The following is a 16122-nucleotide window of genomic DNA, read 5'->3' as shown; positions in this document are numbered from 1 at the left end:
ACAGACAAAATTTGAACACTTATAAATTACCGAGAATCACAGTAAGGGTGTATACATCAAAATTACATTCGCTGATCCAGACCTAACCAATTGTAGCTAAGGAACTTATTAGGGTTTTCTCTAGTTCTTCCTGTAGTCTTGGATGATCAAGATTCGTTGGCTCCTTCTTGTTGCAACTTCGTCGGTAGCCTCTCCATCTTCTTTTCCTAAATTCCCATATTTTGATTTTTCACTTCATTGCTCGTTCTGTCTCCTGCTAGAAACCAACAGATCTGAAATTACTAAAATTCAGAGGCATGCATCGGATGGTTATATTACAGCGAGACTTATCGAATTCATTCAAAAGCATAGCCGAAAATGATTCATCAAATAATGCAATTGACATCATCACGATGCTCACAATATTACATTAAAGGAGCTTATAAGATTGATCTGTTATAACAATAATAGACTATTTTTACATCATCACGGTGCTCACAATAAATCTAAGTCATACGAATACAACACGCAATTTCTGTCGCTTGGGCAACGCCGACGCAGGATTCTCTTTCTTTGGTAGCTCCAGATCATCGACCTTGGCGAACCATGGGTGCTTGAGCGCGGCGGCTGCCGTCAGCCTCTTCTCGGGATTGCATGTGAGCAGGCCACTGAGCACCTCGAATCCTTCCGTGGATAGCTTCGTCTCGGGGAACCGATTGCGCAGGCGGTTGCACCGTTGCAATTGCATATCCAGCTCCGGCATCACCTCCCTGGCGAATGGCGTGGACGAGAACCACGGCCACGTGCTGTCGTCAGGCACGCCGAGCAAATCGAAGATCGCGCAGAGTTGTCCGTCGTCGTGGAATCCCTGGAACAGTGGCCTGCCTTTGTTGATGAGCTCCGCCATGACGCAGCCAAGGGACCAGGAGTCGACCTTCTCGTCGTAGTCGGGCTTCCCCAGAAGCATCTCAGGCGCCTGGTACCACAGTGTGCCGGCCGGCGCGTACGGGAGGCGCTCGTCGATGGACATGGCGAGCCCGAAGTCACAGATTTTGACGACGCTATGACTCTCGCCGATAAGGACGTTCTGGGGCTTGATGTCGCGATGGATAATGTGGGCGTCGTGCATCTTCTTGGTGCCTGAAAGTAGCTGCCACATTGCGGCGCGCACGGTGGCCTCGGGCAGCGGCGGGCTCCCGCGGGGCCGCTGGCAGAGGAGATCGTGGAGGCTGGCCGCCATGCACTCCATGACGAGGATCATCTCCCCGGTGACGGGGTCGCGGACGACGCCGTGGTAGCCGACGACGAACGGGTTGGCGCCGCCGCAGCTTGCCTCCTCAAGGAAGCGCGCCTCGCGGAACGCTGTATGGTCGGCCGGGCTGTAGCGCTTCATGGCGACGGTCTGGCCCGTGGCACGGTGGCGCGCCTTGAAGACGGCGCCGAAGCCACCCACGCCGAGGCAGCAAGTGTCCTCGAACTCGTATTGGTCCATGCTCCCCACGGCGATGCGCTTCCGCTTCAGGCCTGGCTTTACCGCGGCGGTGGGGTTGCAGACGGCGGCAGCGGTCTTGACGCTGGCAGCCATCAGGGCCGCAGGGGACGAGGCGAGGAGATGATGAGGTGGACGACGTCGGTGACGGATGTGAGTAATGCGAGAGAAAGCGAGGGTGTAGAACTGTAGATGGAATACTTATAACGTTGCGTTAGATTAGATAAGATAGTTAGATTAGATAGATGTAATGGGCAACTGGAATAACGACATCTCCATCTGATCGAATCTTAAAGCAAAAGCAAGTCCGACGAGGGCACATCAGATAATCATCCTACGTTTTACTTCTGCCAGCACTATATTACTCCAAGGCTATAGAAAACCACGCTCGGCCGATCCTCGGTGGCAGCCAAGAACACCCGTATCCCCGTCGCTGCAGAACTGGCCGGCACCCAACAAAGAAAGGTAAGCTCAAGTCAGCTAGTGCTAGTCCATACCAAACAAGGATGCCAGAAATTTGGCTGAAATCCTTGCTGGGTTAAACCTTTTACGCAGACACAAATTCGGAGAGCAGGCTTTTTATGCTGAACCCTGAACATCTTCATCCCTCGTGACGAACGCTTTGGGCATCTCAAGATGTCGGACTTAATTCCTTGGGTACTCGCTGAAGGCGATCATGGAGGCTGTTCTTCCAACATTGGGGACTTTCGTCGATGACACACCAAAGGAGTTCGATTCGTTTGAAGATATACACAGGCTCTCACCCAACAACCCACTGATAGCAGAGATCAGGAAGAAGATCCCCCGCGAGTTCCTTCGAAGCATTCTGCCGAACGGTAGCCATGACCACCCGCTAAAGACGCCCCTTCCACATGTCATCAAATCAGGTAACCCAATATTTTGGAATCTTTCTATGTTAATCCGGTGCCTGAACTAGAAAAAGATTTACCATGGCTAAGGCTAAATCTTGGTACAAAACCAGATGTGTTGAAAAAGGCTCCGGAGTTTAAGTTTGGCTGGAGGACTAACGAAGGGTTCGCGAGAGAGACACTTGCAGGCGTGAACCCAGTAATCATCAAACGCCTCACGGTTAGCGTTCTTGCATCATTTGGATTGGCAAAATACACCTTGCCCCCATATATTAACTGAGTACAGAGCCTTAAAAGCCTTTTATACATTTCGTACCAGCAAGATCACTGAAGCTCACATCCGGCATAACATGGGAGGGAGGCCTGTCGTTGCAGAACGTATGCTGGACATAACATAGTATACCTTACATGCAATTAGGCACACTGGTCGTCAAGTAGACCGACATATTGGCGCTACTATTCTCTCCTTTGTTACTTGGTTCTTCTCCTACAATTCACAAATACAAAGCACATTATTTAAATCTGAATTATATTTGCAAAAATATAATAAAACATGAGATGGTAAAAAAAATACAGTTCATGCAGTAACAAGTACCTTTTCTCGAGAATTTTTCTTTTTCTTTCTTGTCTTCTTTTCAAGTACATTCTTTGCTCTTCTACTTTTTGCATATTTCACTACCGAACTGAGGAACTCTAAATGATATGGTATTATTTACTGTACCTATAGTAGCATATGTTGAAACCATAGGAACATCATTTTTCGCATCTTTCTTAGAGAATAATTTGCTTCTAATTCTGACTTCTGCAATGCTTTCTCCAACTAAACAAGTAGTGATTTTTTTACACTCAACACTTCAATGCAAAAGATGTTGCCATTCGAGACATGCATGTAGCATGTACTTTCAAGTTTCCATTCTCACTCCCTTTCTTATCAATATAAGACATCTTTTCGCATAATTTGTCCATCTATTCAATATATATTGTGATGGTAAAATAAAAACATTATACATACTAAGTACTTTGAAGGTATGATTGCATAGTATACCTATAAGATATTGAAACAAGTGGTCAACAGTTTTTATAAGAATTAGTATTGTAATTCGAAATGTGTATACATACATATGGACTCAAACTTTCCACGAGAACATGTAATAGTCATATCTATACTTGCTCCTTCCTCATAATGCTTATGAGTAACCATAAATGTTGATGTTGTGGTTTCGGAAACCGAGGGGACAATAGATTTGAGTTCGGTGGCGATGCAAGCGTGGACTCACTCTGAATACTGGATCATGAGGATCTGAGCTGGGAACTGAGACACCAAGGTTATACAGGTTCAGGACGAGGCCCTAGTCTAGTGTAGTGTTGATCCTTGTATTGCTCAGGAGCGTGTTACAGCAAGTGTGCTTGTGTGTAGAAGGAAGAATGTTCCGCCCTTTTATTGCTCAAGGGAGGAATTTACAGTTGGGACTCGTATTCTAATCAGGGGTCCTTTAGCTTGTTGCCCCTGGGCCGCTCTAGTCCCCCTGGCATTGTCTATGGGGCGTGCGCTGTCGTACTCCCAATCTGGCGTTTTGTCATGTCCGCTCTCCATACGGGCCATTGTAGCTTGTTCGGTGTCAATGTTGCGGTACCTAGCGGGTCCCGCAATGTGGGCTTACGACGAGGTTCTAGGTTGTGTCTAGAACAACTTGATCTTCCATCATACCCCTTGCGTTACCTTCCAGCATGTGTAGGTTTACACATGGTCATATATGTGTCCAGTTCTAAGTTATAATCTTTATCGTTTGGAACAGTTAATTTACTGTGTGATGTGTAATACTCAAATTTGTAAACCAAATTAAAGGAGATAGTTATTCCTATATGATATTCCTCTATTTTTATATCACATGTGAACAACTTTATTTAAGTGAGTAATTAGCCAAAAACATATAAATAATATATGCATCATGTCGAAGTTTATTTGTGTGTGCATTTGATAACAATAAAGATAATAACTATAGAAAAACATTAGTACCCAAATTTGAATTAAGACCTAATTCGCAATTTAGAGTTTGGAGAAAAGAAAGAAATACTATAAAACACAAAACACATCCATAATTAAATAAATTCATTCCACTAGTATGTTCAAGGTTAATACTTAATTTGAGTATAAATTTTGCTGCGAGATTTGAATTCAAAATTCTAGATTTGAAAATAAAAGGAAAAGAAAAACAAGAAAAGAAAATAAAAAAGAAAAAGAAAAAGAAAAAAGAGGATCTCGCTTGGGCCGTGAATTCCTCGGCCGGCCCAACTCACTCACCCACGTGACCCGTTTCTCTCCACAACCGCGCGCCGAATAGCCGCTCTCACGCCCGCTCCTTCTCACTGGCTCACGGGCTCGCGCGACAGCAAATAAACTCCCCGCGCTGCTCTGGCGTCCCACTGACACTTGGGCCCGTGCGGTCAGTCATCTAGGAGATTTGTGTGCGTCCCACCAACACTCGAGTCGTTGACGTGCGGTGCCCCCAAGTCAGGCCCATCCCTAACCACTCGCCCGCACCGGCTGGGACCGTCGATCGTGGACGCGACAATCGCAGCGATGACCTCACCTCGGGCGCATGGCCTTGACCAGGGTATAAGTCTCTGCGCACTGCACTCCTCTGACCGAATCCCATCTCTCGAACGGCCAAAGCCTACCGCCGCCACGCGAATCGCGAGATTGGGCACTGCGGGCGAATTGGCTCACCACGTTCTGTCGCCACTTAGGGCTGCCGTGTAGGTGAGAGAGCTTTGTCAAGGTGCGACGGAAGTACACGTGGCATTGGCGGAGATAGGAGCGCTTCCGTGGCCACGGAATTTCTCGCCGGAGACGCGACGCCCGCCTAGACCGACGAGCTACCACGACCACCGTCAACCAAACAACGACCCACGGTATGGCTTACCTAGCTTAACCCGCCTCGTTTCCTATTCATGTTGCGCTAGATGGACGATAGTTTTAGGGCTCGGATCACTGGATGATTTTCGCCGGAGAAGCATGCGACCATGGCGATGGCGCCGCCGTGGTGAGCTCGGCGGGAAATAGGTGATGACCAGGCCGGGACCGTCGATTTGATCACGTATGGTCCCGATTTGATCAGCGCGTACACGTTCGTGTTGGTTAACTTGGATCGTATGATTGAGATCGTGCGGATGAGGGGCGATCTGTTTTACTTTGAATCCGGAGCGTAGATAGTTGATCCAGCGGTGGTTACAGTGTACCGGTTCTATTATCATAAGATTTAATCGTTACCGCACGATCATAATCGGACGGTCGAGATCTAGGAAAAACCCTGCGTGCAGGCACTTTTGGGTAAGAAACCCTGAGTGTTAGGGTAAACAACCCGCACTCTACAATAGGGGCGTTCTAGGTCTTAAGGATATTTGCGCAGTGGCCCCTGGCTTTCGATTAAATTCTGCACGCAGTCCAGGGGATTAGAAAATCAAGGAAAAGAAAATAGAAAGTGATTTTTAATGTAAAAATAATGGTTAGAACTTATTTAATCCCTAGAAAATTCATATTTAGTCCAAATTGACGCATTCTATTTCCTATAATTTTGTATTAATAATGTCTATAACTCAGTAACATTGTTTTAACATGAAAATTGTATTAAAATTGATCTCTTAATTAATCTTGTACCAAACACATAAAACCTTTGGAAATTCATAACTTAAAATCCATAACTACGAATTTAGTGATTCCATTTCCTATGATCTCGTTTTAATGCGTAGAATATTAATTTATATTTTGTATACATGTTTAGTGTGATGTTCATTTTTCCCTTGTACCATGCTTGTTTGTATTGTGTCGAGTAGAAGAACCAGTGGCCGTGGATCCCGGTGTTCAGCAGGTAGAAGTTGCTGAGCAGGAGCTCATTGAAGGCAAGTTGTGCCCTTGACCACTTTTATTACCCAATAATGTTCTTTATTATCATTTATTCATGCATATGCTTAATTTTGATGGGACCCAATAGGTCACCCTAGTTTGGTTATCTTTTCACCTTGTTTACCCGTGAACTATTTGGGAAGTTTTTGTTATTGCTCTATATGGTTTGGGGATTAATATTACATTTTGTATGTTCCAATTATACTGTTGTTTTACTTATTGTTCATGTCAAGATCATTATTTTTAATTAGAACATGGAGCTTAACTTGAGAAACATGTGCCACCACAAGGGTGGAATGGGACGCCCTTGGCTGACTAACTAGTAAAGCTAGTGGAGGACTACCTTACCCGATAGGGGCAAGGGCAGTAGGGGAGTAGGTGTGTAGGGAGGTTCCTGGGTTGATTTTGATACGATGACGGTCAGACGGGGGATTCCTGCATTGCTCTTCCTAGAAACTGTAGCAGGTTTTCTGAAGCTAGTGGAACTTTGTAAAGGCCTCGTAGTGTTACCCTACCTCGCTTCCTTGGTAGAGGTGTATGGCAGTCACGATCCCTTGGCAGATAGGTGAAATGACTTGTGGGTACAAGGTACAACCTCTGCAGAGGTATACTAGCCGTGCTCGCGGTCATGAGCAGCTCAGGACTCTCGCATGATTAAACTATGGAACTAAATACAATTTGTCATTTGCATTGCATGAGATTTATTATTAATTTTGTTCTATTATTATTCTGGTTTGGTATTTACTTACATTTAGTAACTGCTAATAAAATTTGACCAACTTACTAAAAGCAATGCTCAGCTTTAACCCTTATTGTTGGTCAGCCTTACACTTCACATGAACTCCCAACTTTGGAGAGTTCATGCACATTATTCCCCACAACTTGTTGAGCTATGATCTTTTGTGAGCTCACACTTGTGATATATAACCCCCACAGGAGAAGAACAGGTCGTCCAGGAGGAGCCGTACAACGAGGAGTACGATTTGATCTAGGTGGCGTCTCCCATTCAACTTTATGGCGCCATGGATGGACATTAGTTCGCTTTATATTTATTATTTATTTTTGTAAGACTTCCGCTATGTAATAATTACTTTTATGATATTGTGACATTTATCTCTATACACTTTGTCATTATATGTGTTGTTCTTCCTTGGCGCACATATGAGACGCACCCAGCTTTATCCCTTAAATTCAGGTGTGACACAATGATACCTTATACACAACATCCCAACTCTTAAGATGTTCTTTCATTTTGCACGCATATGGGAGATAATACACTTGTGTGGCCTGTTGGGCCACGATATAGACATCGTCTCATGGTAAGGTGGAATCCTTTCGAATTTCTACTAGCCCAAGATTAGAATGTGTATGTCTTCTCACTTAAGCGTCAAACCAATGAAATTTGAATATCACTGGAGTAAGAGGTTTGGAACCATGAAAATTGAGTTCATACATCTCTTCGATTCGTCCAAAATACTCAACCTCGTCAATCCCGGGCGTAATGACTCCAGAACACGTGGTTTTTTGATTGGGCCGACTTTGTTCATAGCTTGTTGTGCGAAAACGGTATCCATTGACGTGATACCCAGAATATTTCCTAACCCTATAGGCAAAGCCAATGGCTACTTTTCTCAACTCGGTACTTATAGACAGATCTCTTTGGCCCTGCAAGTTCGAACACGCTAGATTGTTATAGTATTCGCATGTAAGAGCAACTTCAAATGACAAACTAAGCACGTACCTTATGTTTGAAGCAGGAAATGAAATCAGGAAATCCAATTCCTGCACCCTTTCTAAGAAGGGTATCATATTCCTGTGGAGTTGGGTCCCTTGATCGAAGCCAGAATTCATGAAGAAATTGTTCCATGTGTGGCATCACCTCTTCATGGTTGGTCAATACATATAGCATGATATGGCGCCACTTTTCATGTCTTAGGGTCTTAGTGGTAGAACCACTTGCGCTTCCGATTTGGCCTCGAAACATGCTGAGGTTCGATTCATTGCCGCCATCATTGTAAGGATGGGGAACTATGCACGCTTGGCAGTTTGTCACCATAGTAAGTGGTTGTGAAGTTTGACACCTCCTCTAGAATGTATGCCTCTGCAATGGAAGCCTCGATTTTACATTTATTTCTACATTTCTTTCTAATAGTATTTAGACATCCCTCGATTGGATACCACCAACGTTCCTGCACGCCCCCCATTCATGTCTGATAAGGGAGATGAAGAATCAAATACTGCATCGGATTGAAGAAGTCAGGTGGAAATATCTTCTCAAGCTTACACATTAACACATGTGCCAATCTTTCCAAGTCTACAATCATGGTTCGAGATAACTCTTTTGCACAAAGCTGGTGGAAGAAATAGCTCAACTTTGCAAGCGCTAGCCAGATAAGCTCAGGGACATAACCTTGAACCATCGCCGGAAGAATCCGTTCAATCCATATGTGGAAGTCATGACTCTTCATCCCTAAGACTCGTAGAGTAGATAAGTTCACCCCTACTCAGGTTAGTTACATACCCATCAGGGAACATCAACATCTTGATCCACTGCAGTACTTCGACCCGACTTATGTGTCCACATATGTTGCTCACCATATCCCACAAAACAACCTTCTGGATTGGCCACGAGACCATCTATCTGTTGACGAACTTCGGCACCAGTCATCATTGCCGGTGGGCGATTTGTCACTACGACATCTTTCATAAAGTTCATGATATCTAGGCGGAATGGATGGTAAGGAGGGAGAAATTGTTGATGTTTATCGAAAGGAGAATATTTGCCACCCTTCTTCAACCAAATGAATCTAAGAGCTTCCTTGCAAAATGGGCATGGGAACTTACTGTGAATATACCAGACGCAGAATAGCCCATACGTCGGTAAGTCATGCATGGAGTACTGATACCTAAACATGCATTTTGAAGTTTGTATTTGTAGCTCGGTCATACGTTCATACCCATTACTCCCAAGCACAGACCAATTCATCAATCAAAGGCTCCATGTACATACCCATTTTAATTCCCGGGTGTGGAGGAATTATGAACGACACGACTATGTTCTATCTTTGAAAGCATACGCCGGGGGGATATTGATGGGGATAACAAACACGGGCCCACATGTGTACGGGGCAACAATCATTCCATAGGGATTGAACCCATCTATGGCCAGCGCAACACGTACATTACAAGCCTATTCAGCTTTCTCACGGTGAATGACTTCAAAGTGTTTCCATGCTTCATCATCGTATGCATGCACCATCTTGTCAGGATTGTATTGTTTGCCATTTTTGTGACATGTCATCTATTTCGCAGATTCCTCGTTCATGAATAGACGCTGGATTCTCGGTATGAACGAGAGGTGGCGTAGGATTGTCACGGGGATGTCGAGCTGCCTCTTATGTCCATCACCAGTGTCTATCTCCATGAACCTAGACGTTTACACTTCAGACAATAGTTTGCCTCTACGTATTCTTTCCTAAATAGCATGCAGCCCTTCAGACAAGCAACTGTGGCCTATCCAAAAAACTTGGACAATCCGAAATAGATACATTTGTAGATATGCAAAGATCTGCAAATCTACATCGTATCTCTTTTGAACGAGAGACGCCTAAGTGGGTTACGTGATTTATGCCATGAAACAGAAATCGAGGTTATACCTAGCTAGGGTGGTGGTGGAGTCAGTCTAGCGGGGCAGTGGCAGGTCAGTGCAGTGGCGACGCGACGCGACGCGATGCAGGTAGACCCGCAATGGCTAGGAAGACCTCTGCAAAAAATAAACAAGTCTATCAACAAAAACTTTCGACAGCACCTCCCTGGCACGGGGAGGTTTTCAAAACCTGCAAATAAAAGTAACATCACGATGGTCGTCAATCACAAATTTATTTTCATTCACATGTAATTAATGAGTATGATACAACCCAACGAGACACTCGGCAAAGCGATCGTTGTCGACTGTCTTACTCTCGGTAAACGTAGTTGTTGCCGAGAGTGTTACTTTTCCGAGTGTGGCACTCGGCAAACAATTCTTTGTCGAGTGCCCGACAAAAAACACTCGCCAAAGCGTTGAGCACTTGTGCCGGATTCCGGTGGTGGAAATTGAGTAGCTTATTTTGCTTCGAATTTAACATTTCATCACTTTCCAAAGTTTAGATATAACCCTATTTAAAATTCACAGGTTGGGGTGAAAATTAATTTTATATATCACCAGAATATGTTTCTAATCTATAATTTATAACACACTCGATCTTCAGCTCGCACTCATACAGTAGAAATGTGACACATAAATATCTCTCACATATAACAAATAGTAATATACAAATATATTTCACATAAAATCATATTAGCTTAATTGATCTATTCCTAAATTGTAATTATTATAATGAAATTCAGTTCAAAGGAAAGGATCATATGAAGTAGTCATGTTGCCCCCAAATTAAAAAATAGTTTTAGGTAATTACAATAATTGATGTATGTGTTTTATATATGTGTCTAGATTTATCATTATTCATTTTAATGTAGATATAAAATCAATAGCTAAAACGAATACTATTTTGAAACGGAGAGAGTAGTATTTTGACTAATTAATATCATTGGTAGAAATAAATATCCTCTTTCAGATATTTATGGTGACAGACAAAATTTGAACACTTATAAATTACCGAGAATCACAGTAAGGGTGTATACATCAAAATTACATTCGCTGATCCAGACCTAACCAATTGTAGCTAAGGAACTTATTAGGGTTTTCTCTAGTTCTTCCTGTAGTCTTGGATGATCAAGATTCGTTGGCTCCTTCTTGTTGCAACTTCGTCGGTAGCCTCTCCATCTTCTTTTCCTAAATTCCCATATTTTGATTTTTCACTTCATTGCTCGTTCTGTCTCCTGCTAGAAACCAACAGATCTGAAATTACTAAAATTCAGAGGCATGCATCGAATGGTTATATTACAGCGAGACTTATCGAATTCATTCAAAAGCATAGCCGAAAATGATTCATCAAATAATGCAATTGACATCATCACGATGCTCACAATATTACATTAAAGGAGCTTATAAGATTGATCTGTTATAACAATAATAGACTATTTTTACATCATCACGGTGCTCACAATAAATCTAAGTCATACGAATACAACACGCAATTTCTGTCGCTTGGGCAACGCCGACGCAGGATTCTCTTTCTTTGGTAGCTCCAGATCATCGACCTTGGCGAACCATGGGTGCTTGAGCGCGGCGGCTGCCGTCAGCCTCTTCTCGGGATTGCATGTGAGCAGGCCACTGAGCACCTCGAATCCTTCCGTGGATAGCTTCGTCTCGGGGAACCGATTGCGCAGGCGGTTGCACCGTTGCAATTGCATATCCAGCTCCGGCATCACCTCCCTGGCGAATGGCGTGGACGAGAACCACGGCCACGTGCTGTCGTCAGGCACGCCGAGCAAATCGAAGATCGCGCAGAGTTGTCCGTCGTCGTGGAATCCCTGGAACAGTGGCCTGCCTTTGTTGATGAGCTCCGCCATGACGCAGCCAAGGGACCAGGAGTCGACCTTCTCGTCGTAGTCGGGCTTCCCCAGAAGCATCTCAGGCGCCTGGTACCACAGTGTGCCGGCCGGCGCGTACGGGAGGCGCTCGTCGATGGACATGGCGAGCCCGAAGTCACAGATTTTGACGACGCTATGACTCTCGCCGATAAGGACGTTCTGGGGCTTGATGTCGCGATGGATAATGTGGGCGTCGTGCATCTTCTTGGTGCCTGAAAGTAGCTGCCACATTGCGGCGCGCACGGTGGCCTCGGGCAGCGGCGGGCTCCCGCGGGGCCGCTGGCAGAGGAGATCGTGGAGGCTGGCCGCCATGCACTCCATGACGAGGATCATCTCCCCGGTGACGGGGTCGCGGACGACGCCGTGGTAGCCGACGACGAACGGGTTGGCGCCGCCGCAGTTTGCCTCCTCAAGGAAGCGCGCCTCGCGGAACGCTGTATGGTCGGCCGGGCTGTAGCGCTTCATGGCGACGGTCTGGCCCGTGGCACGGTGGCGCGCCTTGAAGACGGCGCCGAAGCCACCCACGCCGAGGCAGCAAGTGTCCTCGAACTCGTACTGGTCCATGCTCCCCACGGCGATGCGCTTCCGCTTCAGGCCTGGCTTTACCGCGGCGGTGGGGTCGCAGACGGCGGCAGCGGTCTTGACGCTGGCAGCCATCAGGGCCGCAGGGGACGAGGCGAGGAGATGATGAGGTGGACGACGTCGGTGACGGATGTGAGTAATGCGAGAGAAAGCGAGGGTGTAGAACTGTAGATGGAATACTTATAACGTTGCGTTAGATTATATTAGATAAGATAGTTAGATTAGATAGATGTAATGGGCAACTGGAATAACGACATCTCCATCTGATCGAATCTTAAAGCAAAAGCAAGTCCGACGAGGGCACATCAGATAATCATCCTACGTTTTACTTCTGCCAGCACTATATTACTCCAAGGCTATAGAAAACCACGCTCGGCCGATCCTCGGTGGCAGCCAAGAACACCCGTATCCCCGTCGCTGCAGAACTGGCCGGCACCCAACAAAGAAAGGTAAGCTCAAGTCAGCTGGTGCTAGTCCATACCAAACAAGGATGCCAGAAATTTGGCTGAAATCCTTGCTGGGTTACACCTTTTACGAAAAATACAGTTCATGCAGTAACAAGTACCTTTTTCTCGAGAATTTTTCTTTTTCTTTCTTGTCTTCTTTTCAAGTACATTCTTTGCTCTTTTACTTTTTGTGTATTTCACTACCAAACTGAGGAACTCTAAATGATATGGTATTGTTTAATGTACCTATATATAGTAGCATATGTTGAAACAATAGGAACATCATTTTTCGCATCTTTCTTAGAGAATAATTTGCTTCTAATTCTAACTTCTGCAATGCTTTCTCCAACTAAACAATTAGTGGTTTTTTTACACTCAACACTTCAATGCAAAAGATGTTGTCATTCGAGACATGCATGTAGCATGTACATTCAAGTTTCCATTCTCACTCCCTTTCTTATCAATATAAGACATCTTTTCGCATAATTTGTCCATCTATTCAATATATATTGTGATGGTAAAATAAAAACATTGTTCATACTAAGTACTTTGAAGGTATGATTGCATAGTATACCTATAAGATATTGAAACAAGTGGTCTACGGTTTTTTATAAGAATTAGTATTGTAATTCGAAATGTGTATACATACATATGGACTCAAACTTTCCGCGAGAACATGTAATAGTCATATCTATACTTGCTCCTTCCTCAGAATGCTTATGAGTAACCATAAATGTTGATGTTGTGGTATCGGAAACCGAGGGGACAAGTGTGCTTGTGTGTAGAAGGAAGAATGTTCCGCCCTTTTATTGCTCAAGGGAGGAATTTACAGTTGGGACTCGTATTCTACTCGGGGGTCCTTTAGCTTGTTGCCCCTGGGCCGCTCTAGTCCCCCTGGCATTGTCTATGGGGGCGTGCGCTGTCGTACTCCCAATCTGGTGTTTTGTCATGTCCGCTCTCCATACGGGCCATTGTAGCTTGTTCGGTGTCAATGTTGCGGTACCTGGCGGGTCCCGCAAAGTGGGCTTACGACGAGGTTCTAGGTTGTGTCTAGAACAATTTGATCTTCCATCATACCCCTTGCGTTACCTTCCTGCATGTGTAGGTTTACACATGGTCATATGTGTCCAGTTCTAAGTTATAATCTTTATCGTTTGGAACAGGTAATTTATCGTGTGATGTGTAATACCCAAATTTGTAAACCAAATTAAAGGAGATAGTTATTCCTATATGATATTCCTCTATTTTTATATCACATGTGAACAACTTTATTTAAGTGAGTAATTAGCCAAAAACATATAAATAATATATGCATCATGTCGAAGTTTATTTGTGTGTGCATTTGATAACAATAAAGATAATAATTATAGAAAAACATTAGTATCCAAATTTGAATTAAGACCTAATTCACAATTTAGAGTTTGGAGAAAAGAAAGAAATACTATAAAACACAAAACACATCCATAATTAAATAAATTCATTCCACTGGTATGTTCAAGGTTAATACTTAATTTGAGTACAAATTTTGCTGCGAGATTTGAATTCAAAATTCTAGATTTGAAAATTAAAGGAAAACAAAAACAAGGAAAGAAAATAGAAAATAAAAAGAAAAAGAAAAAAGGGAGGATCTCGCTTGGGCCGTGAATTCCTCGGCAGACCCAACTCACTCACCCACGTGACCCGTTTCCCTCCACAACCGCCCACAGACAATGGGGACCCACTGAACAACCGCTCTCACACTCGCTCCTTCTCAATGGCTCACGGGCTCGCGCGACAACAAATAAACTCCCCGCGCTGCTCTGGCGTCCTAGTGACACTTGGGCCCGTGCGGTCAGTCATCTGGGAGATTTGTGAACGTCCCACCGTCACTCGAGTTGTTCACGTGCGGTGCCCCCAAGTCAGGCCCATCCCTAACCACTCGCCCGCACCGGCTGGGACCGTCGATCGTGGACGCGACAATCGCAGCGATGACCTCACCTCGGGCACATGGCCTTGACTAGGGTATAAGTCTCTGTGCACCGCACTCCTCTGACCGAATCCATCTCCCGAACGGCCAAAGCCTACCGCCGCCACGCGGATTGCGAGATTGGGCACTGCGGGCGAATCAGCTCACCACGTTCCGTCGCCATTAGGGCTGCCGCGTAGGTGAGAGAGCTTTGTCAAGGTGCGGCGGAAGTACCCGTGGCATTGGCGGAGATAGGAGCGCTTCCGCGGCCACAGAATTTCTCGTCGGAGACGCGACGCCCACCCAGACCGGCGAGCTACCGCAGCCACCGTCAACCAAACAACGACCCACGGTATGGCTTACCTAGCTTAACCCGCCTCATTTCCCTATTCATGTTGCGCTAGACGGCCGATAGTTTTAGGGCTCAGATCGTCGGATGATTTTCGTCGGAGAAGCACGCGACCGTGGCGATGGCGCCACCGTGGTGAGCTCGGGGGGAATAGGTGATGACCAGGCCAGGACCGTCGATTTGATCACGTACGGTCCCGATTTGATCAGCGCGTACACGTTCGTGCTGGTTAACTTGGATCGTATGATTGAGATCGTGTGGACGAGGGGCGATCTGGTTTACTTTGAATCCGGAGCGTAGATAGTTGATCCAGCGGTGGTTACAGTGTACCAGTTTGATTATCATAAGATTTAATCGTTGCCGCAGGATCATAATTGGACGGTCGAGATCTAGGTAAAACCCAGTGTGCAGGCACTTTTGGGTAAGAAACCCTGAGTGTTAGGGTAAACAACCCACATTCCACAATAGGGGCGTTCTAGGTCTTAGGGATATTTGTGCAGTGGCCCCTGGCTTTTGGTTAAATTCTGCGCGCAGTCCAGGGGATTAGAAAATCAAGGAAAAGGAAATAGAAAGTGATTTTTAATGTAAAAATAATGGTTAGAACTTATTTAATCCCTAGAAAATTCATATTTAGTCCAAATTGACGTATTCTAGTTCCTATAATTCTGTATTAATATTGTCTATAACTCAGTAACACTGTTTTAACATGAAAATTGTATTAAAATTGATCTCTTAATTAATCTTGTACCAAACACATAAAACCTTTGGAAATTCATAACTTAAAATCCATAACTACGAATTTAGTGATTCCTTTACCTATGATCTCGTTTTAATGCGTAGAATATTAATTTATATTTTGTATACATATTTGGTGTGATGTTCATTTTTCCCTTGTACCATGATTGTTTGTATTGTGGCGAGTAGAAGAGCCAGTGGCCGAGGATCCCGGTGTTCAGCAGGTAGAAGTTGCTGAGCAGGAGCTCATTGAAGGCAAGTTGTGCCCTTGACCACTTTTATTACCCAA

At 44.8% G+C, this 16122-nt stretch overlaps 2 pseudogenes; both read right to left on the bottom strand.

Annotated features, from left to right (window-relative positions):
* Window positions 1-490: 490 nt before the first annotated feature.
* On the bottom strand, window positions 491-1564 carry LOC118471941 (putative cyclin-dependent kinase F-2; annotated as a pseudogene).
* A 9795-nt stretch (window positions 1565-11359) lies between these two features.
* LOC118471940 (putative cyclin-dependent kinase F-2) lies at window positions 11360-12433 on the bottom strand (annotated as a pseudogene).
* Between the last annotated feature and the right edge of the window lie 3689 nt (window positions 12434-16122).

This window comes from Zea mays, chromosome 5, assembly GCF_902167145.1.
Source record: "Zea mays cultivar B73 chromosome 5, Zm-B73-REFERENCE-NAM-5.0, whole genome shotgun sequence".
NCBI lineage: Eukaryota > Viridiplantae > Streptophyta > Magnoliopsida > Poales > Poaceae > Zea > Zea mays.
The sequence above is the reverse complement of the archived record's forward strand: the minus strand, read 5'-3'. Positions and strand labels throughout refer to the sequence as shown.